The sequence below is a fragment of the Brienomyrus brachyistius genome, chromosome 5, assembly GCF_023856365.1.
Source record: "Brienomyrus brachyistius isolate T26 chromosome 5, BBRACH_0.4, whole genome shotgun sequence".
Taxonomy (NCBI): Eukaryota; Metazoa; Chordata; class Actinopteri; order Osteoglossiformes; family Mormyridae; genus Brienomyrus; species Brienomyrus brachyistius.
In genome coordinates this window covers 8,395,178-8,408,760 of record NC_064537.1, presented here as the reverse complement: position 1 = coordinate 8,408,760, position 13,583 = coordinate 8,395,178, and the positions used below count along the sequence as shown (strand labels likewise).

The 13,583-nt window shown below is 44.2% G+C and overlaps 50 non-coding genes across 50 annotated transcripts; all 50 read left to right on the top strand.

Annotated features, from left to right (window-relative positions):
• Positions 1–70: 70 nt before the first annotated feature.
• trnal-caa (transfer RNA leucine (anticodon CAA)) lies at positions 71–181 on the top strand. The gene is made up of 2 exons: positions 71–108; positions 136–181. It is a non-coding gene; the product is annotated as a tRNA-Leu (tRNA).
• A 154-nt stretch (positions 182–335) lies between these two features.
• Positions 336–446, top strand: trnal-caa (transfer RNA leucine (anticodon CAA)). Its single transcript has 2 exons — positions 336–373; positions 401–446. It is a non-coding gene; the product is annotated as a tRNA-Leu (tRNA).
• Positions 447–601: 155 nt separating this feature from the next.
• On the top strand, positions 602–712 carry trnal-uaa (transfer RNA leucine (anticodon UAA)). The gene is made up of 2 exons: positions 602–639; positions 667–712. It is a non-coding gene; the product is annotated as a tRNA-Leu (tRNA).
• A 155-nt stretch (positions 713–867) lies between these two features.
• Positions 868–978, top strand: trnal-caa (transfer RNA leucine (anticodon CAA)). Its single transcript has 2 exons — positions 868–905; positions 933–978. It is a non-coding gene; the product is annotated as a tRNA-Leu (tRNA).
• Positions 979–1,397: 419 nt separating this feature from the next.
• trnal-caa (transfer RNA leucine (anticodon CAA)) lies at positions 1,398–1,508 on the top strand. Its single transcript has 2 exons — positions 1,398–1,435; positions 1,463–1,508. It is a non-coding gene; the product is annotated as a tRNA-Leu (tRNA).
• A 154-nt stretch (positions 1,509–1,662) lies between these two features.
• trnal-caa (transfer RNA leucine (anticodon CAA)) lies at positions 1,663–1,773 on the top strand. Its single transcript has 2 exons — positions 1,663–1,700; positions 1,728–1,773. It is a non-coding gene; the product is annotated as a tRNA-Leu (tRNA).
• Positions 1,774–1,928: 155 nt separating this feature from the next.
• trnal-caa (transfer RNA leucine (anticodon CAA)) lies at positions 1,929–2,039 on the top strand. The gene is made up of 2 exons: positions 1,929–1,966; positions 1,994–2,039. It is a non-coding gene; the product is annotated as a tRNA-Leu (tRNA).
• A 154-nt stretch (positions 2,040–2,193) lies between these two features.
• Positions 2,194–2,304, top strand: trnal-caa (transfer RNA leucine (anticodon CAA)). The gene is made up of 2 exons: positions 2,194–2,231; positions 2,259–2,304. It is a non-coding gene; the product is annotated as a tRNA-Leu (tRNA).
• Positions 2,305–2,459: 155 nt separating this feature from the next.
• On the top strand, positions 2,460–2,570 carry trnal-caa (transfer RNA leucine (anticodon CAA)). Its single transcript has 2 exons — positions 2,460–2,497; positions 2,525–2,570. It is a non-coding gene; the product is annotated as a tRNA-Leu (tRNA).
• A 154-nt stretch (positions 2,571–2,724) lies between these two features.
• On the top strand, positions 2,725–2,835 carry trnal-caa (transfer RNA leucine (anticodon CAA)). The gene is made up of 2 exons: positions 2,725–2,762; positions 2,790–2,835. It is a non-coding gene; the product is annotated as a tRNA-Leu (tRNA).
• Positions 2,836–2,990: 155 nt separating this feature from the next.
• Positions 2,991–3,101, top strand: trnal-caa (transfer RNA leucine (anticodon CAA)). Its single transcript has 2 exons — positions 2,991–3,028; positions 3,056–3,101. It is a non-coding gene; the product is annotated as a tRNA-Leu (tRNA).
• Positions 3,102–3,255: 154 nt separating this feature from the next.
• On the top strand, positions 3,256–3,366 carry trnal-caa (transfer RNA leucine (anticodon CAA)). The gene is made up of 2 exons: positions 3,256–3,293; positions 3,321–3,366. It is a non-coding gene; the product is annotated as a tRNA-Leu (tRNA).
• Positions 3,367–3,520: 154 nt separating this feature from the next.
• On the top strand, positions 3,521–3,631 carry trnal-caa (transfer RNA leucine (anticodon CAA)). Its single transcript has 2 exons — positions 3,521–3,558; positions 3,586–3,631. It is a non-coding gene; the product is annotated as a tRNA-Leu (tRNA).
• A 155-nt stretch (positions 3,632–3,786) lies between these two features.
• trnal-caa (transfer RNA leucine (anticodon CAA)) lies at positions 3,787–3,897 on the top strand. Its single transcript has 2 exons — positions 3,787–3,824; positions 3,852–3,897. It is a non-coding gene; the product is annotated as a tRNA-Leu (tRNA).
• A 155-nt stretch (positions 3,898–4,052) lies between these two features.
• Positions 4,053–4,163, top strand: trnal-caa (transfer RNA leucine (anticodon CAA)). The gene is made up of 2 exons: positions 4,053–4,090; positions 4,118–4,163. It is a non-coding gene; the product is annotated as a tRNA-Leu (tRNA).
• Positions 4,164–4,317: 154 nt separating this feature from the next.
• On the top strand, positions 4,318–4,428 carry trnal-caa (transfer RNA leucine (anticodon CAA)). Its single transcript has 2 exons — positions 4,318–4,355; positions 4,383–4,428. It is a non-coding gene; the product is annotated as a tRNA-Leu (tRNA).
• A 155-nt stretch (positions 4,429–4,583) lies between these two features.
• trnal-caa (transfer RNA leucine (anticodon CAA)) lies at positions 4,584–4,694 on the top strand. Its single transcript has 2 exons — positions 4,584–4,621; positions 4,649–4,694. It is a non-coding gene; the product is annotated as a tRNA-Leu (tRNA).
• Positions 4,695–4,848: 154 nt separating this feature from the next.
• On the top strand, positions 4,849–4,959 carry trnal-caa (transfer RNA leucine (anticodon CAA)). The gene is made up of 2 exons: positions 4,849–4,886; positions 4,914–4,959. It is a non-coding gene; the product is annotated as a tRNA-Leu (tRNA).
• Positions 4,960–5,113: 154 nt separating this feature from the next.
• On the top strand, positions 5,114–5,224 carry trnal-caa (transfer RNA leucine (anticodon CAA)). The gene is made up of 2 exons: positions 5,114–5,151; positions 5,179–5,224. It is a non-coding gene; the product is annotated as a tRNA-Leu (tRNA).
• A 155-nt stretch (positions 5,225–5,379) lies between these two features.
• On the top strand, positions 5,380–5,490 carry trnal-caa (transfer RNA leucine (anticodon CAA)). The gene is made up of 2 exons: positions 5,380–5,417; positions 5,445–5,490. It is a non-coding gene; the product is annotated as a tRNA-Leu (tRNA).
• Positions 5,491–5,645: 155 nt separating this feature from the next.
• Positions 5,646–5,756, top strand: trnal-caa (transfer RNA leucine (anticodon CAA)). Its single transcript has 2 exons — positions 5,646–5,683; positions 5,711–5,756. It is a non-coding gene; the product is annotated as a tRNA-Leu (tRNA).
• A 154-nt stretch (positions 5,757–5,910) lies between these two features.
• Positions 5,911–6,021, top strand: trnal-caa (transfer RNA leucine (anticodon CAA)). Its single transcript has 2 exons — positions 5,911–5,948; positions 5,976–6,021. It is a non-coding gene; the product is annotated as a tRNA-Leu (tRNA).
• A 155-nt stretch (positions 6,022–6,176) lies between these two features.
• Positions 6,177–6,287, top strand: trnal-uaa (transfer RNA leucine (anticodon UAA)). Its single transcript has 2 exons — positions 6,177–6,214; positions 6,242–6,287. It is a non-coding gene; the product is annotated as a tRNA-Leu (tRNA).
• Positions 6,288–6,442: 155 nt separating this feature from the next.
• On the top strand, positions 6,443–6,553 carry trnal-caa (transfer RNA leucine (anticodon CAA)). Its single transcript has 2 exons — positions 6,443–6,480; positions 6,508–6,553. It is a non-coding gene; the product is annotated as a tRNA-Leu (tRNA).
• Positions 6,554–6,707: 154 nt separating this feature from the next.
• trnal-caa (transfer RNA leucine (anticodon CAA)) lies at positions 6,708–6,818 on the top strand. The gene is made up of 2 exons: positions 6,708–6,745; positions 6,773–6,818. It is a non-coding gene; the product is annotated as a tRNA-Leu (tRNA).
• Positions 6,819–6,973: 155 nt separating this feature from the next.
• On the top strand, positions 6,974–7,084 carry trnal-caa (transfer RNA leucine (anticodon CAA)). Its single transcript has 2 exons — positions 6,974–7,011; positions 7,039–7,084. It is a non-coding gene; the product is annotated as a tRNA-Leu (tRNA).
• Positions 7,085–7,238: 154 nt separating this feature from the next.
• trnal-caa (transfer RNA leucine (anticodon CAA)) lies at positions 7,239–7,349 on the top strand. The gene is made up of 2 exons: positions 7,239–7,276; positions 7,304–7,349. It is a non-coding gene; the product is annotated as a tRNA-Leu (tRNA).
• Positions 7,350–7,503: 154 nt separating this feature from the next.
• trnal-caa (transfer RNA leucine (anticodon CAA)) lies at positions 7,504–7,614 on the top strand. The gene is made up of 2 exons: positions 7,504–7,541; positions 7,569–7,614. It is a non-coding gene; the product is annotated as a tRNA-Leu (tRNA).
• Positions 7,615–7,769: 155 nt separating this feature from the next.
• On the top strand, positions 7,770–7,880 carry trnal-caa (transfer RNA leucine (anticodon CAA)). Its single transcript has 2 exons — positions 7,770–7,807; positions 7,835–7,880. It is a non-coding gene; the product is annotated as a tRNA-Leu (tRNA).
• A 154-nt stretch (positions 7,881–8,034) lies between these two features.
• Positions 8,035–8,145, top strand: trnal-uaa (transfer RNA leucine (anticodon UAA)). The gene is made up of 2 exons: positions 8,035–8,072; positions 8,100–8,145. It is a non-coding gene; the product is annotated as a tRNA-Leu (tRNA).
• A 155-nt stretch (positions 8,146–8,300) lies between these two features.
• On the top strand, positions 8,301–8,411 carry trnal-caa (transfer RNA leucine (anticodon CAA)). Its single transcript has 2 exons — positions 8,301–8,338; positions 8,366–8,411. It is a non-coding gene; the product is annotated as a tRNA-Leu (tRNA).
• A 154-nt stretch (positions 8,412–8,565) lies between these two features.
• On the top strand, positions 8,566–8,676 carry trnal-caa (transfer RNA leucine (anticodon CAA)). The gene is made up of 2 exons: positions 8,566–8,603; positions 8,631–8,676. It is a non-coding gene; the product is annotated as a tRNA-Leu (tRNA).
• A 154-nt stretch (positions 8,677–8,830) lies between these two features.
• Positions 8,831–8,941, top strand: trnal-caa (transfer RNA leucine (anticodon CAA)). The gene is made up of 2 exons: positions 8,831–8,868; positions 8,896–8,941. It is a non-coding gene; the product is annotated as a tRNA-Leu (tRNA).
• Positions 8,942–9,096: 155 nt separating this feature from the next.
• trnal-caa (transfer RNA leucine (anticodon CAA)) lies at positions 9,097–9,207 on the top strand. The gene is made up of 2 exons: positions 9,097–9,134; positions 9,162–9,207. It is a non-coding gene; the product is annotated as a tRNA-Leu (tRNA).
• Positions 9,208–9,361: 154 nt separating this feature from the next.
• On the top strand, positions 9,362–9,472 carry trnal-caa (transfer RNA leucine (anticodon CAA)). Its single transcript has 2 exons — positions 9,362–9,399; positions 9,427–9,472. It is a non-coding gene; the product is annotated as a tRNA-Leu (tRNA).
• A 154-nt stretch (positions 9,473–9,626) lies between these two features.
• Positions 9,627–9,737, top strand: trnal-caa (transfer RNA leucine (anticodon CAA)). Its single transcript has 2 exons — positions 9,627–9,664; positions 9,692–9,737. It is a non-coding gene; the product is annotated as a tRNA-Leu (tRNA).
• Positions 9,738–9,892: 155 nt separating this feature from the next.
• Positions 9,893–10,003, top strand: trnal-caa (transfer RNA leucine (anticodon CAA)). Its single transcript has 2 exons — positions 9,893–9,930; positions 9,958–10,003. It is a non-coding gene; the product is annotated as a tRNA-Leu (tRNA).
• Positions 10,004–10,158: 155 nt separating this feature from the next.
• On the top strand, positions 10,159–10,269 carry trnal-caa (transfer RNA leucine (anticodon CAA)). Its single transcript has 2 exons — positions 10,159–10,196; positions 10,224–10,269. It is a non-coding gene; the product is annotated as a tRNA-Leu (tRNA).
• Positions 10,270–10,423: 154 nt separating this feature from the next.
• Positions 10,424–10,534, top strand: trnal-caa (transfer RNA leucine (anticodon CAA)). The gene is made up of 2 exons: positions 10,424–10,461; positions 10,489–10,534. It is a non-coding gene; the product is annotated as a tRNA-Leu (tRNA).
• Positions 10,535–10,689: 155 nt separating this feature from the next.
• Positions 10,690–10,800, top strand: trnal-caa (transfer RNA leucine (anticodon CAA)). Its single transcript has 2 exons — positions 10,690–10,727; positions 10,755–10,800. It is a non-coding gene; the product is annotated as a tRNA-Leu (tRNA).
• Positions 10,801–10,954: 154 nt separating this feature from the next.
• Positions 10,955–11,065, top strand: trnal-caa (transfer RNA leucine (anticodon CAA)). Its single transcript has 2 exons — positions 10,955–10,992; positions 11,020–11,065. It is a non-coding gene; the product is annotated as a tRNA-Leu (tRNA).
• Positions 11,066–11,219: 154 nt separating this feature from the next.
• Positions 11,220–11,330, top strand: trnal-caa (transfer RNA leucine (anticodon CAA)). The gene is made up of 2 exons: positions 11,220–11,257; positions 11,285–11,330. It is a non-coding gene; the product is annotated as a tRNA-Leu (tRNA).
• A 155-nt stretch (positions 11,331–11,485) lies between these two features.
• Positions 11,486–11,596, top strand: trnal-caa (transfer RNA leucine (anticodon CAA)). Its single transcript has 2 exons — positions 11,486–11,523; positions 11,551–11,596. It is a non-coding gene; the product is annotated as a tRNA-Leu (tRNA).
• Positions 11,597–11,751: 155 nt separating this feature from the next.
• On the top strand, positions 11,752–11,862 carry trnal-caa (transfer RNA leucine (anticodon CAA)). The gene is made up of 2 exons: positions 11,752–11,789; positions 11,817–11,862. It is a non-coding gene; the product is annotated as a tRNA-Leu (tRNA).
• Positions 11,863–12,016: 154 nt separating this feature from the next.
• trnal-caa (transfer RNA leucine (anticodon CAA)) lies at positions 12,017–12,127 on the top strand. Its single transcript has 2 exons — positions 12,017–12,054; positions 12,082–12,127. It is a non-coding gene; the product is annotated as a tRNA-Leu (tRNA).
• A 155-nt stretch (positions 12,128–12,282) lies between these two features.
• trnal-uaa (transfer RNA leucine (anticodon UAA)) lies at positions 12,283–12,393 on the top strand. Its single transcript has 2 exons — positions 12,283–12,320; positions 12,348–12,393. It is a non-coding gene; the product is annotated as a tRNA-Leu (tRNA).
• Positions 12,394–12,548: 155 nt separating this feature from the next.
• trnal-caa (transfer RNA leucine (anticodon CAA)) lies at positions 12,549–12,659 on the top strand. The gene is made up of 2 exons: positions 12,549–12,586; positions 12,614–12,659. It is a non-coding gene; the product is annotated as a tRNA-Leu (tRNA).
• Positions 12,660–12,813: 154 nt separating this feature from the next.
• Positions 12,814–12,924, top strand: trnal-caa (transfer RNA leucine (anticodon CAA)). Its single transcript has 2 exons — positions 12,814–12,851; positions 12,879–12,924. It is a non-coding gene; the product is annotated as a tRNA-Leu (tRNA).
• Positions 12,925–13,079: 155 nt separating this feature from the next.
• trnal-caa (transfer RNA leucine (anticodon CAA)) lies at positions 13,080–13,190 on the top strand. The gene is made up of 2 exons: positions 13,080–13,117; positions 13,145–13,190. It is a non-coding gene; the product is annotated as a tRNA-Leu (tRNA).
• A 154-nt stretch (positions 13,191–13,344) lies between these two features.
• trnal-caa (transfer RNA leucine (anticodon CAA)) lies at positions 13,345–13,455 on the top strand. The gene is made up of 2 exons: positions 13,345–13,382; positions 13,410–13,455. It is a non-coding gene; the product is annotated as a tRNA-Leu (tRNA).
• The last annotated feature ends 128 nt before the right edge of the window (positions 13,456–13,583 follow it).

Genomic DNA, 13,583 nt, shown 5'->3' with positions numbered 1-13,583 from the left:
TGTGTTAATTAGCTAAACAGCCTTCGGAAAGCTAAAGGTAATGAGACAAGACATCATATGGTGCATTGTTGTCAGAATGGCCGAGCGGTCTAAGGCGCCAGACTCAAGATACACTGTCTTCCAACTGATGGAGCATTCTGGTCTCTGAAAAGAGGCGTGGGTTCGAATCCCACTTCTGACATGCATATGACTGATGAAGCGTTCAATCGACTGAATGGTTTTGCCCTAGTGCTGCAGGTTAAACTTAAATCATTACTTTATACCCTGTGTTAATTAGGGAAACAGCTTTGGGAAAGCTAAAGGTAATGAGACAAGACATCATATGGTGCGTTGTTGTCAGAATGGCCGAGCGGTCTAAGGCGCCAGACTCAAGCTACATCGTCTTCCAACTGACGGAGCTTTCTGGTCTCTGAAGGGAGGCGTGGGTTCGAATCCCACTTCTGACATGCATATGACTAATGAAGCATTCGACCAAGTGAATGAATTTTACCCTACTGCTGCATATTGAAGTTAAATCAGTTCTTTATACCCTTTGTTAATTAGCTACACAGCCTTCGGAAAGCTAAAGGTAATGAGACAAGACATCATATGGTGCATTGTTGTCAGAATGGCCGAGCGGTCTAAGGCGCCAGACTTAAGGTGCACCATCTTCCAACTGATGGAGCATTCTGGTCTCTGAAAAGAGGCGTGGGTTCGAATCCCACTTCTGACATGCATATGACTAATGAAGCATTTGACCAACTGAATGAATTTTGCCCTAGTACTGCACATTAAAGTTAAATCAGTACTTTATACCCTGTATTAATTAGCTAACCAGCCTTCGGAAAGTTAAAGGTAATGAGACAAGACATCATGCGGTGCACTGTTGTCAGAATGGCCGAGCGGTCTAAGGCGCCAGACTCAAGATACACTGTCTTCCAACTGATGGAGCATTCTGGTCTCTGAAAACAGGCGTGGGTTCAAATCCCACTTCTGACATGCATATGACTGATGAAGCGTTCAATCGACTGAATGGTTTTGCCCTAGTGCTGCAGGTTAACGTTAAATCATTACTTTATACCCTGTGTTGATTAGCTAAACAGCCTTCGGAAAGCTAAAGGTAATGAGACAAGACATCATGCACTGCACTGTTATCAGAATGGCCGAGCGGTCTAAGGCGCCAGACTCAAGATACACTGTCTTCCAAATGATGGAGCATTCTGGTCTCTGAAAAGAGGCGTGGGATTGAATCCCACTTCTGACATGCATATGACTGATGAAGCGTTCAATCGACTGAATGGTTTTGCCCTAGGGCTGCACATTAAAGTTAAATCATTACTTTATACCCTGTGTTAATTAGGGAAACAGCTTTGGGAAAGCTAAAGGTAATGAGACAAGACATCATATGGTGCATTGTTGTCAGAATGGCCGAGCGGTCTAAGGCGCCAGACTCAAGATACACTGTCTTCCAACTGATGGAGCATTCTGGTTTCTGAAAAGAGGCGTGGGTTTGAATCCCACTTCTGACATGCATATGACTGATGAAGCGTTCAATCGACTGAATGGTTTTGCCCTAGTGCTGCAGGTTAAACTTAAATCATTACTTTATACCCTGTGTTAATTAGGGAAACAGCTTTGGGAAAGCTAAAGGTAATGAGACAAGACATCATATGGTGCATTGTTGTCAGAATGGCCGAGCGGTCTAAGGCGCCAGACTCAAGGTACACCGTCTTCCAACTGATGGAGCTTTCTGGTCTCTGAAGGGAGGCGTGGGTTGGAATCCCACTTCTGACATGCATATGACTAATGAAGCATTCGACCAACTGAATGAATTTTACCCTACTGCTGCATATTGAAGTTAAATCAGTTCTTTATACCCTGTGTTAATTAGCTAAACAGCCTTCGGAAAGCTAAAGGTAATGAGACAAGACATCATATGGTGCATTGTTGTCAGAATGGCCGAGCGGTCTAAGGCGCCAGACTCAAGATACACTGTCTTCCAACTGATGGAGCATTCTGGTCTCTGAAAAGAGGCGTGGGTTCGAATCCCACTTCTGACATGCATATGACTGATGAAGCGTTCAATCGACTGAATGGTTTTGCCCTAGTGCTGCAGGTTAAACTTAAATCATTACTTTATACCCTGTGTTAATTAGGGAAACAGCTTTGGGAAAGCTAAAGGTAATGAGACAAGACATCATATGGTGCATTGTTGTCAGAATGGCCGAGCGGTCTAAGGCGCCAGACTCAAGCTACATCGTCTTCCAACTGACGGAGCTTTCTGGTCTCTGAAGGGAGGCGTGGGTTCGAATCCCACTTCTGACATGCATATGACTAATGAAGCATTCGACCAAGTGAATGAATTTTACCCTACTGCTGCATATTGAAGTTAAATCAGTTCTTTATACCCTCTGTTAATTAGCTACACAGCCTTCGGAAAGCTAAAGGTAATGAGACAAGACATCATGCGGTGCACTGTTGTCAGAATGGCCGAGCGGTCTAAGGCGCCAGACTCAAGATACACTGTCTTCCAACTGATGGAGCATTCTGGTCTCTGAAAAGAGGCGTGGGTTCGAATCCCACTTCTGACATGCATATGACTGATGAAGCGTTCAATCGACTGAATGGTTTTGCCCTAGTGCTGCAGGTTAAAGTTAAATCATTACTTTATACCCTGTGTTAATTAGGGAAACAGCTTTGGGAAAGCTAAAGGTAATGAGACAAGACATCATATGGTGCATTGTTGTCAGAATGGCCGAGCGGTCCAAGGCGCCAGACTCAAAGTACACCGTCTTCCAACTGATGGAGCTTTCTGGGCTCTGAAGGGAGGCGTGGGTTCGAATCCCACTTCTGACATGCATATGACTAATGAAGCATTCGACCAACTGAATGAATTTTACCCTACTGCTGCATATTGAAGTTAAATCAGTTCTTTATACCCTGTGTTAATTAGCTAAACAGCCTTCGGAAAGCTAAAGGTAATGAGACAAGACATCATATGGTGCATTGTTGTCAGAATGGCCGAGCGGTCTAAGGCGCCAGACTCAAGATACACTGTCTTCCAACTGATGGAGCATTCTGGTCTCTGAAAAGAGGCGTGGGTTCGAATCCCACTTCTGACATGCATATGACTGATGAAGCGTTCAATCGACTGAATGGTTTTGCCCTAGTGCTGCACATTAAAGTTAAATCAGTACTTTATACCCTGTGTTAATTAGCTAAACAGCCTTCGGAAAGCTAAAGGTAATGAGACAAGACATCATGCGGTGTACTTTTGTCAGAATGGCCGAGCGGTCTAAGGCGCCAGACTCAAGATACACTGTCTTCCAACTGATGGAGCATTCTGGTCTCTGAAAAGAGGCGTGGGTTCGAATCCCACTTCTGACATGCATATGACTGATGAAGCGTTCAATCGACTGAATGGTTTTGCCCTAGTGCTGCAGGTTAACCTTAAATCATTACTTTATACCCTGTGTTAATTAGGGAAACAGCTTTGGGAAAGCTAAAGGTAATGAGACAAGACATCATATGGTGCATTGTTGTCAGAATGGCCGAGCGGTCTAAGGCGCCAGACTCAAGGTACACCGTCTTCCAACTGATGGAGCTTTCTGGTCTCTGAAGGGAGGCGTGGGTTCGAATCCCACTTCTGATATGCATGTGACTAATGAAGCATTCGACCAACTGAATGAATTTTGCCCTACTGCTGCATATTGAAGTTGAATCAGTTCTTCATACCCTGTGTTAATTAGCTAAACAGCCTTCGGAAAGCTAAAGGTAATGAGACAAGACATCATATGGTGCGTTGTTGTCAGAATGGCCGAGCGGTCTAAGGCGCCAGACTCAAAATACACTGTCTTCCAACTGATGGAGCATTCTGGTCTCTGAAAAGAGGCGTGGGTTCGAATCCCACTTCTGACATGCAAATGACTAATGAAGCATTTGACCAACTAAATGAATTTTGCCCTACTGCTGCACATTAAAGTTAAATCAGTACTTTATACCCTGTGTTAATTAGCTAAACAGCCTTCGGAAAGCTAAAGGTAATGAGACAAGACATCATGCGGTGTACTTTTGTCAGAATGGCCGAGCGGTCTAAGGTGCCAGACTCAAGATACACTGTCTTCCAACTGATGGAGCATTCTGGTCTCTGAAAAGAGGCGTGGGTTCGAATCCCACTTCTGACATGCATATGACTGATGAAGCGTTCAATCGACTGAATGGTTTTGCCCTAGTGCTGCAGGTTAAACTTAAATCATTACTTTATACCCTGTGTTAATTAGGGAAACAGCTTTGGGAAAGCTAAAGGTAATGAGACAAGACATCATATGGTGCATTGTTGTCAAAATGGCCGAGCGGTCTAAGGCGCCAGACTCAAGCTACATCGTCTTCCAACTGACGGAGCTTTCTGGTCTCTGAAGGGAGGCGTGGGTTCGAATCCCACTTCTGACATGCATATGACTAATGAAGCATTCGACCAACTGAATGAATTTTACCCTACTGCTGCATATTGAAGTTAAATCAGTTCTTTATACCCTGTGTTAATTAGCTACACAGCCTTCGGAAAGCTAAAGGTAATGAGACAAGACATCATACGGTGCATTGTTGTCAGAATGGCCGAGCGGTCTAAGGCGCCAGACTCAAGATACACTGTCTTCCAACTGATGGAGCATTCTGGTCTCTGAAAAGAGGCGTGGGTTCGAATCCCACTTCTGACATGCATATGACTGATGAAGCGTTCAATCGACTGAATGGTTTTGCCCTAGTGCTGCACATTAAAGTTAAATCAGTACTTTATACCCTGTGTTAATTAGCTAAACAGCCTTCGGAAAGCTAAAGGTAATGAGACAAGACATCATGCGGTGTACTTTTGTCAGAATGGCCGAGCGGTCTAAGGCGCCAGACTCAAGATACACTGTCTTCCAACTGATGGAGCATTCTGGTCTCTGAAAAGAGGCGTGGGTTCGAATCCCACTTCTGACATGCATATGACTGATGAAGCGTTCAATCGACTGAATGGTTTTGCCCTAGTGCTGCAGGTTAACCTTAAATCATTACTTTATACCCTGTGTTAATTAGGGAAACAGCTTTGGGAAAGCTAAAGGTAATGAGACAAGACATCATATGGTGCATTGTTGTCAGAATGGCCGAGCGGTCTAAGGCGCCAGACTCAAGGTACACCGTCTTCCAACTGATGGAGCTTTCTGGTCTCTGAAGGGAGGCGTGGGTTCGAATCCCACTTCTGATATGCATGTGACTAATGAAGCATTCGACCAACTGAATGAATTTTACCCTACTGCTGCATATTGAAGTTGAATCAGTTCTTCATACCCTGTGTTAATTAGCTAAACAGCCTTCGGAAAGCTAAAGGTAATGAGACAAGACATCATATGGTGCGTTGTTGTCAGAATGGCCGAGCGGTCTAAGGCGCCAGACTCAAAATACACTGTCTTCCAACTGATGGAGCATTCTGGTCTCTGAAAAGAGGCGTGGGTTCGAATCCCACTTCTGACATGCAAATGACTAATGAAGCATTTGACCAACTAAATGAATTTTGCCCTACTGCTGCACATTAAAGTTAAATCAGTACTTTATACCCTGTGTTAATTAGCTAAACAGCCTTCGGAAAGCTAAAGGTAATGAGACAAGACATCATGCGGTGTACTTTTGTCAGAATGGCCGAGCGGTCTAAGGTGCCAGACTCAAGATACACTGTCTTCCAACTGATGGAGCATTCTGGTCTCTGAAAAGAGGCGTGGGTTCGAATCCCACTTCTGACATGCATATGACTGATGAAGCGTTCAATCGACTGAATGGTTTTGCCCTAGTGCTGCAGGTTAAACTTAAATCATTACTTTATACCCTGTGTTAATTAGGGAAACAGCTTTGGGAAAGCTAAAGGTAATGAGACAAGACATCATATGGTGCATTGTTGTCAAAATGGCCGAGCGGTCTAAGGCGCCAGACTCAAGCTACATCGTCTTCCAACTGATGGAGCTTTCTGGTCTCTGAAGGGAGGCGTGGGTTCGAATCCCACTTCTGACATGCATATGACTAATGAAGCATTCGACCAACTGAATGAATTTTACCCTACTGCTGCATATTGAAGTTAAATCAGTTCTTTATACCTTGTGTTAATTAGCTACACAGCCTTCGGAAAGCTAAAGGTAATGAGACAAGACATCATATGGTGCATTGTTGTCAGAATGGCCGAGCGGTCTAAGGCGCCAGACTTAAGGTACACCATCTTCCAACTGATGGAGCATTCTGGTCTCTGAAAAGAGGCGTGGGTTCGAATCCCACTTCTGACATGCATATGACTAATGAAGCATTTGACCAACTGAATGAATTTTGCCCTTGTGCTGCACATTAAAGTTAAATCAGTACTTTATACCCTGTATTAATTAGCTAACCAGCCTTCGGAAAGCTAAAGGTAATGAGACAAGACATCATGCGGTGCACTGTTGTCAGAATGGCCGAGCGGTCTAAGGCGCCAGACTCAAGATACACTGTCTTCCAACTGATGGAGCATTCTGGTCTCTGAAAAGAGGCGTGGGTTCGAATCCCACTTCTGACATGCATATGACTGATGAAGCGTTCAATCGACTGAATGGTTTTGCCCTAGTGCTGCAGGTTAAAGTTAAATCATTACTTTATACCCTGTGTTAATTAGGGAAACAGCTTTGGGAAAGCTAAAGGTAATGAGACAAGACATCATATGGTGCATTGTTGTCAGAATGGCCGAGCGGTCCAAGGCGCCAGACTCAAGGTACACCGTCTTCCAACTGATGGAGCTTTCTGGGCTCTGAAGGGAGGCGTGGGTTCGAATCCCACTTCTGACATGCATATGACTAATGAAGCATTCGACCAACTGAATGAATTTTACCCTACTGCTGCATATTGAAGTTAAATCAGTTCTTTATACCCTGTGTTAATTAGCTAAACAGCCTTCGGAAAGCTAAAGGTAATGAGACAAGACATCATATGGTGCATTGTTGTCAGAATGGCCGAGCGGTCTAAGGCGCCAGACTCAAGATACACTGTCTTCCAACTGATCGAGCATTCTGGTCTCTGAAAAGAGGCGTGGGTTCGAATCCCACTTCTGACATGCATATGACTGATGAAGCGTTCAATCGACTGAATGGTTTTGCCCTAGTGCTGCACATTAAAGTTAAATCAGTACTTTATACCCTGTGTTAATTAGCTAAACAGCCTTCGGAAAGCTAAAGGTAATGAGACAAGACATCATGCGGTGTACTTTTGTCAGAATGGCCGAGCGGTCTAAGGCGCCAGACTCAAGATACACTGTCTTCCAACTGATGGAGCATTCTGGTCTCTGAAAAGAGGCGTGGGTTCGAATCCCACTTCTGACATGCATATGACTGATGAAGCGTTCAATCGACTGAATGGTTTTGCCCTAGTGCTGCAGGTTAACCTTAAATCATTACTTTATACCCTGTGTTAATTAGGGAAACAGCTTTGGGAAAGCTAAAGGTAATGAGACAAGACATCATATGGTGCATTGTTGTCAGAATGGCCGAGCGGTCTAAGGCGCCAGACTCAAAATACACTGTCTTCCAACTGATGGAGCATTCTGGTCTCTGAAAAGAGGCGTGGGTTCGAATCCCACTTCTGACATGCAAATGACTAATGAAGCATTTGACCAACTAAATGAATTTTGCCCTACTGCTGCACATTAAAGTTAAATCAGTACTTTATACCCTGTGTTAATTAGCTAAACAGCCTTCGGAAAGCTAAAGGTAATGAGACAAGACATCATGCGGTGTACTTTTGTCAGAATGGCCGAGCGGTCTAAGGTGCCAGACTCAAGATACACTGTCTTCCAACTGATGGAGCATTCTGGTCTCTGAAAAGAGGCGTGGGTTCGAATCCCACTTCTGACATGCATATGACTGATGAAGCGTTCAATCGACTGAATGGTTTTGCCCTAGTGCTGCAGGTTAATCTTAAATCATTACTTTATACCCTGTGTTAATTAGGGAAACAGCTTTGGGAAAGCTAAAGGTAATGAGACAAGACATCATATGGTGCATTGTTGTCAAAATGGCCGAGCGGTCTAAGGCGCCAGACTTAAGGTACACCATCTTCCAACTGATGGAGCATTCTGGTCTCTGAAAAGAGGCGTGGGTTCGAATCCCACTTCTGACATGCATATGACTAATGAAGCATTTGACCAACTGAATGAATTTTGCCCTAGTACTGCACATTAAAGATAAATCAGTACTTTATACCCTGTATTAATTACCTAACCAGCCTTCGGAAAGTTAAAGGTAATGAGACAAGAAATCATGCGGTGCACTGTTGTCAGAATGGCCGAGCAGTCTAAGGCGCCAGACTCAAGATACACTGTCTTCCAACTGATGGAGCATTCTGGTCTCTGGAAAGAGGTGTGGGTTCGAATCCCACTTCTGACATGCATATGACTGATGAAGCGTTCAATCGACTGAATGGTTTTGCCCTAGTGCTGCAGGTTAAAGTTAAATCAGTTCTTTATACCCTGTGTTAATTAGGTAAACAGCCTTCGGAAAGCTAAAGGTAATGAGACAAGACATCATGCGGTGTACTTTTGTCAGAATGGCCGAGCGGTCTAAGGCGCCAGACTCAAGATACACTGTCTTCCAACTGATGGAGCATTCTGGTCTCTGAAAAGAGGCGTGGGTTCGAATCCCACTTCTGACATGCATATGACTGATGAAGCGTTCAATCGACTGAATGGTTTTGCCCTAGTGCTGCAGGTTAACCTTAAATCATTACTTTATACCCTGTGTTAATTAGGGAAACAGCTTTGGGAAAGCTAAAGGTAATGAGACAAGACATCATATGGTGCATTGTTGTCAGAATGGCCGAGCGGTCCAAGGCGCCAGACTCAAAGTACACCGTCTTCCAACTGATGGAGCTTTCTGGGCTCTGAAGGGAGGCGTGGGTTCGAATCCCACTTCTGACATGCATATGACTAATGAAGCATTCGACCAACTGAATGAATTTTACCCTACTGCTGCATATTGAAGTTAAATCAGTTCTTTATACCCTGTGTTAATTAGCTAAACAGCCTTCGGAAAGCTAAAGGTAATGAGACAAGACATCATATGGTGCATTGTTGTCAGAATGGCCGAGCGGTCTAAGGCGCCAGACTCAAGATACACTGTCTTCCAACTGATGGAGCATTCTGGTCTCTGAAAAGAGGCGTGGGTTCGAATCCCACTTCTGACATGCATATGACTGATGAAGCGTTCAATCGACTGAATGGTTTTGCCCTAGTGCTGCACATTAAAGTTAAATCAGTACTTTATACCCTGTGTTAATTAGCTAAACAGCCTTCGGAAAGCTAAAGGTAATGAGACAAGACATCATGCGGTGTACTTTTGTCAGAATGGCCGAGCGGTCTAAGGCGCCAGACTCAAGATACACTGTCTTCCAACTGATGGAGCATTCTGGTCTCTGAAAAGAGGCGTGGGTTCGAATCCCACTTCTGACATGCATATGACTGATGAAGCGTTCAATCGACTGAATGGTTTTGCCCTAGTGCTGCAGGTTAACCTTAAATCATTACTTTATACCCTGTGTTAATTAGGGAAACAGCTTTGGGAAAGCTAAAGGTAATGAGACAAGACATCATATGGTGCATTGTTGTCAGAATGGCCGAGCGGTCTAAGGCGCCAGACTCAAGGTACACCGTCTTCCAACTGATGGAGCTTTCTGGTCTCTGAAGGGAGGCGTGGGTTCGAATCCCACTTCTGATATGCATATGACTGATGAAGCGTTCGACCAACTGAATGAATTTTGCCCTACTGCTGCATATTGAAGTTGAATCAGTTCTTCATACCCTGTGTTAATTAGCTAAACAGCCTTCGGAAAGCTAAAGGTAATGAGACAAGACATCATATGGTGCGTTGTTGTCAGAATGGCCGAGCGGTCTAAGGCGCCAGACTCAAAATACACTGTCTTCCAACTGATGGAGCATTCTGGTCTCTGAAAAGAGGCGTGGGTTCGAATCCCACTTCTGACATGCAAATGACTAATGAAGCATTTGACCAACTAAATGAATTTTGCCCTACTGCTGCACATTAAAGTTAAATCAGTACTTTATACCCTGTGTTAATTAGCTAAACAGCCTTCGGAAAGCTAAAGGTAATGAGACAAGACATCATGCGGTGTACTTTTGTCAGAATGGCCGAGCGGTCTAAGGTGCCAGACTCAAGATACACTGTCTTCCAACTGATGGAGCATTCTGGTCTCTGAAAAGAGGCGTGGGTTCGAATCCCACTTCTGACATGCATATGACTGATGAAGCGTTCAATCGACTGAATGGTTTTGCCCTAGTGCTGCAGGTTAAACTTAAATCATTACTTTATACCCTGTGTTAATTAGGGAAACAGCTTTGGGAAAGCTAAAGGTAATGAGACAAGACATCATATGGTGCATTGTTGTCAAAATGGCCGAGCGGTCTAAGGCGCCAGACTCAAGCTACATCGTCTTCCAACTGACGGAGCTTTCTGGTCTCTGAAGGGAGGCGTGGGTTCGAATCCCACTTCTGACATGCATATGACTAATGAAGCATTCGACCAACTGAATGAATTTTACCCTACTGCTGCATATTGAAGTTAAATCAGTTCTTTATACCCTGTGTTAATTAGCTACACAGCCTTCGGAAAGCTAAAGGTAATGAGACAAGACATCATACGGTGCATTGTTGTCAGAATGGCCGAGCGGTCTAAGGCGCCAGACTCAAGATACACTGTCTTCCAACTGATGGAGCATTCTGGTCTCTGAAAAGAGGCGTGGGTTCGAATCCCACTTCTGACATGCATATGACTGATGAAGCGTTCAATCGACTGAATGGTTTTGCCCTAGTGCTGCACATTAAAGTTAAATCAGTACTTTATACCCTGTGTTAATTAGCTAAACAGCCTTCGGAAAGCTAAAGGTAATGAGACAAGACATCATGCGGTGTACTTTTGTCAGAATGGCCGAGCGGTCTAAGGCGCCAGACTCAAGATACACTGTCTTCCAACTGATGGAGCATTCTGGTCTCTGAAAAGAGGCGTGGGTTCGAATCCCACTTCTGACATGCATATGACTGATGAAGCGTTCAATCGACTGAATGGTTTTGCCCTAGTGCTGCAGGTTAACCTTAAATCATTACTTTATACCCTGTGTTAATTAGGGAAACAGCTTTGGGAAAGCTAAAGGTAATGAGACAAGACATCATATGGTGCATTGTTGTCAGAATGGCCGAGCGGTCTAAGGCGCCAGACTCAAGGTACACCGTCTTCCAACTGATGGAGCTTTCTGGTCTCTGAAGGGAGGCGTGGGTTCGAATCCCACTTCTGATATGCATGTGACTAATGAAGCATTCGACCAACTGAATGAATTTTACCCTACTGCTGCATATTGAAGTTGAATCAGTTCTTCATACCCTGTGTTAATTAGCTAAACAGCCTTCGGAAAGCTAAAGGTAATGAGACAAGACATCATATGGTGCGTTGTTGTCAGAATGGCCGAGCGGTCTAAGGCGCCAGACTCAAAATACACTGTCTTCCAACTGATGGAGCATTCTGGTCTCTGAAAAGAGGCGTGGGTTCGAATCCCACTTCTGACATGCAAATGACTAATGAAGCATTTGACCAACTAAATGAATTTTGCCCTACTGCTGCACATTAAAGTTAAATCAGTACTTTATACCCTGTGTTAATTAGCTAAACAGCCTTCGGAAAGCTAAAGGTAATGAGACAAGACATCATGCGGTGTACTTTTGTCAGAATGGCCGAGCGGTCTAAGGTGCCAGACTCAAGATACACTGTCTTCCAACTGATGGAGCATTCTGGTCTCTGAAAAGAGGCGTGGGTTCGAATCCCACTTCTGACATGCATATGACTGATGAAGCGTTCAATCGACTGAATGGTTTTGCCCTAGTGCTGCAGGTTAAACTTAAATCATTACTTTATACCCTGTGTTAATTAGGGAAACAGCTTTGGGAAAGCTAAAGGTAATGAGACAAGACATCATATGGTGCATTGTTGTCAAAATGGCCGAGCGGTCTAAGGCGCCAGACTCAAGCTACATCGTCTTCCAACTGATGGAGCTTTCTGGTCTCTGAAGGGAGGCGTGGGTTCGAATCCCACTTCTGACATGCATATGACTAATGAAGCATTCGACCAACTGAATGAATTTTACCCTACTGCTGCATATTGAAGTTAAATCAGTTCTTTATACCTTGTGTTAATTAGCTACACAGCCTTCGGAAAGCTAAAGGTAATGAGACAAGACATCATATGGTGCATTGTTGTCAGAATGGCCGAGCGGTCTAAGGCGCCAGACTTAAGGTACACCATCTTCCAACTGATGGAGCATTCTGGTCTCTGAAAAGAGGCGTGGGTTCGAATCCCACTTCTGACATGCATATGACTAATGAAGCATTTGACCAACTGAATGAATTTTGCCCTTGTGCTGCACATTAAAGTTAAATCAGTACTTTATACCCTGTATTAATTAGCTAACCAGCCTTCGGAAAGCTAAAGGTAATGAGACAAGACATCATGCGGTGCACTGTTGTCAGAATGGCCGAGCGGTCTAAGGCGCCAGACTCAAGATACACTGTCTTCCAACTGATGGAGCATTCTGGTCTCTGAAAAGAGGCGTGGGTTCGAATCCCACTTCTGACATGCATATGACTGATGAAGCGTTCAATCGACTGAATGGTTTTGCCCTAGTGCTGCAGGTTAAAGTTAAATCATTACTTTATACCCTGTGTTAATTAGGGAAACAGCTTTGGGAAAGCTAAAGGTAATGAGACAAGACATCATATGGTGCATTGTTGTCAGAATGGCCGAGCGGTCCAAGGCGCCAGACTCAAGGTACACCGTCTTCCAACTGATGGAGCTTTCTGGGCTCTGAAGGGAGGCGTGGGTTCGAATCCCACTTCTGACATGCATATGACTAATGAAGCATTCGACCAACTGAATGAATTTTACCCTACTGCTGCATATTGAAGTTAAATCAGTTCTTTATACCCTGTGTTAATTAGCTAAACAGCCTTCGGAAAGCTAAAGGTAATGAGACAAGACATCATATGGTGCATTGTTGTCAGAATGGCCGAGCGGTCTAAGGCGCCAGACTCAAGATACACTGTCTTCCAACTGATCGAGCATTCTGGTCTCTGAAAAGAGGCGTGGGTTCGAATCCCACTTCTGACATGCATATGACTGATGAAGCGTTCAATCGACTGAATGGTTTTGCCCTAGTGCTGCACATTAAAGTTAAATCAGTACTTTATACCCTGTGTTAATTAGCTAAACAGCCTTCGGAAAGCTAAAGGTAATGAGACAAGACATCATGCGGTGTACTTTTGTCAGAATGGCCGAGCGGTCTAAGGCGCCAGACTCAAGATACACTGTCTTCCAACTGATGGAGCATTCTGGTCTCTGAAAAGAGGCGTGGGTTCGAATCCCACTTCTGACATGCATATGACTGATGAAGCGTTCAATCGACTGAATGGTTTTGCCCTAGTGCTGCAGGTTAACCTTAAATCATTACTTTATACCCTGTGTTAATTAGGGAAACAGCTTTGGGAAAGCTAAAGGTAATGA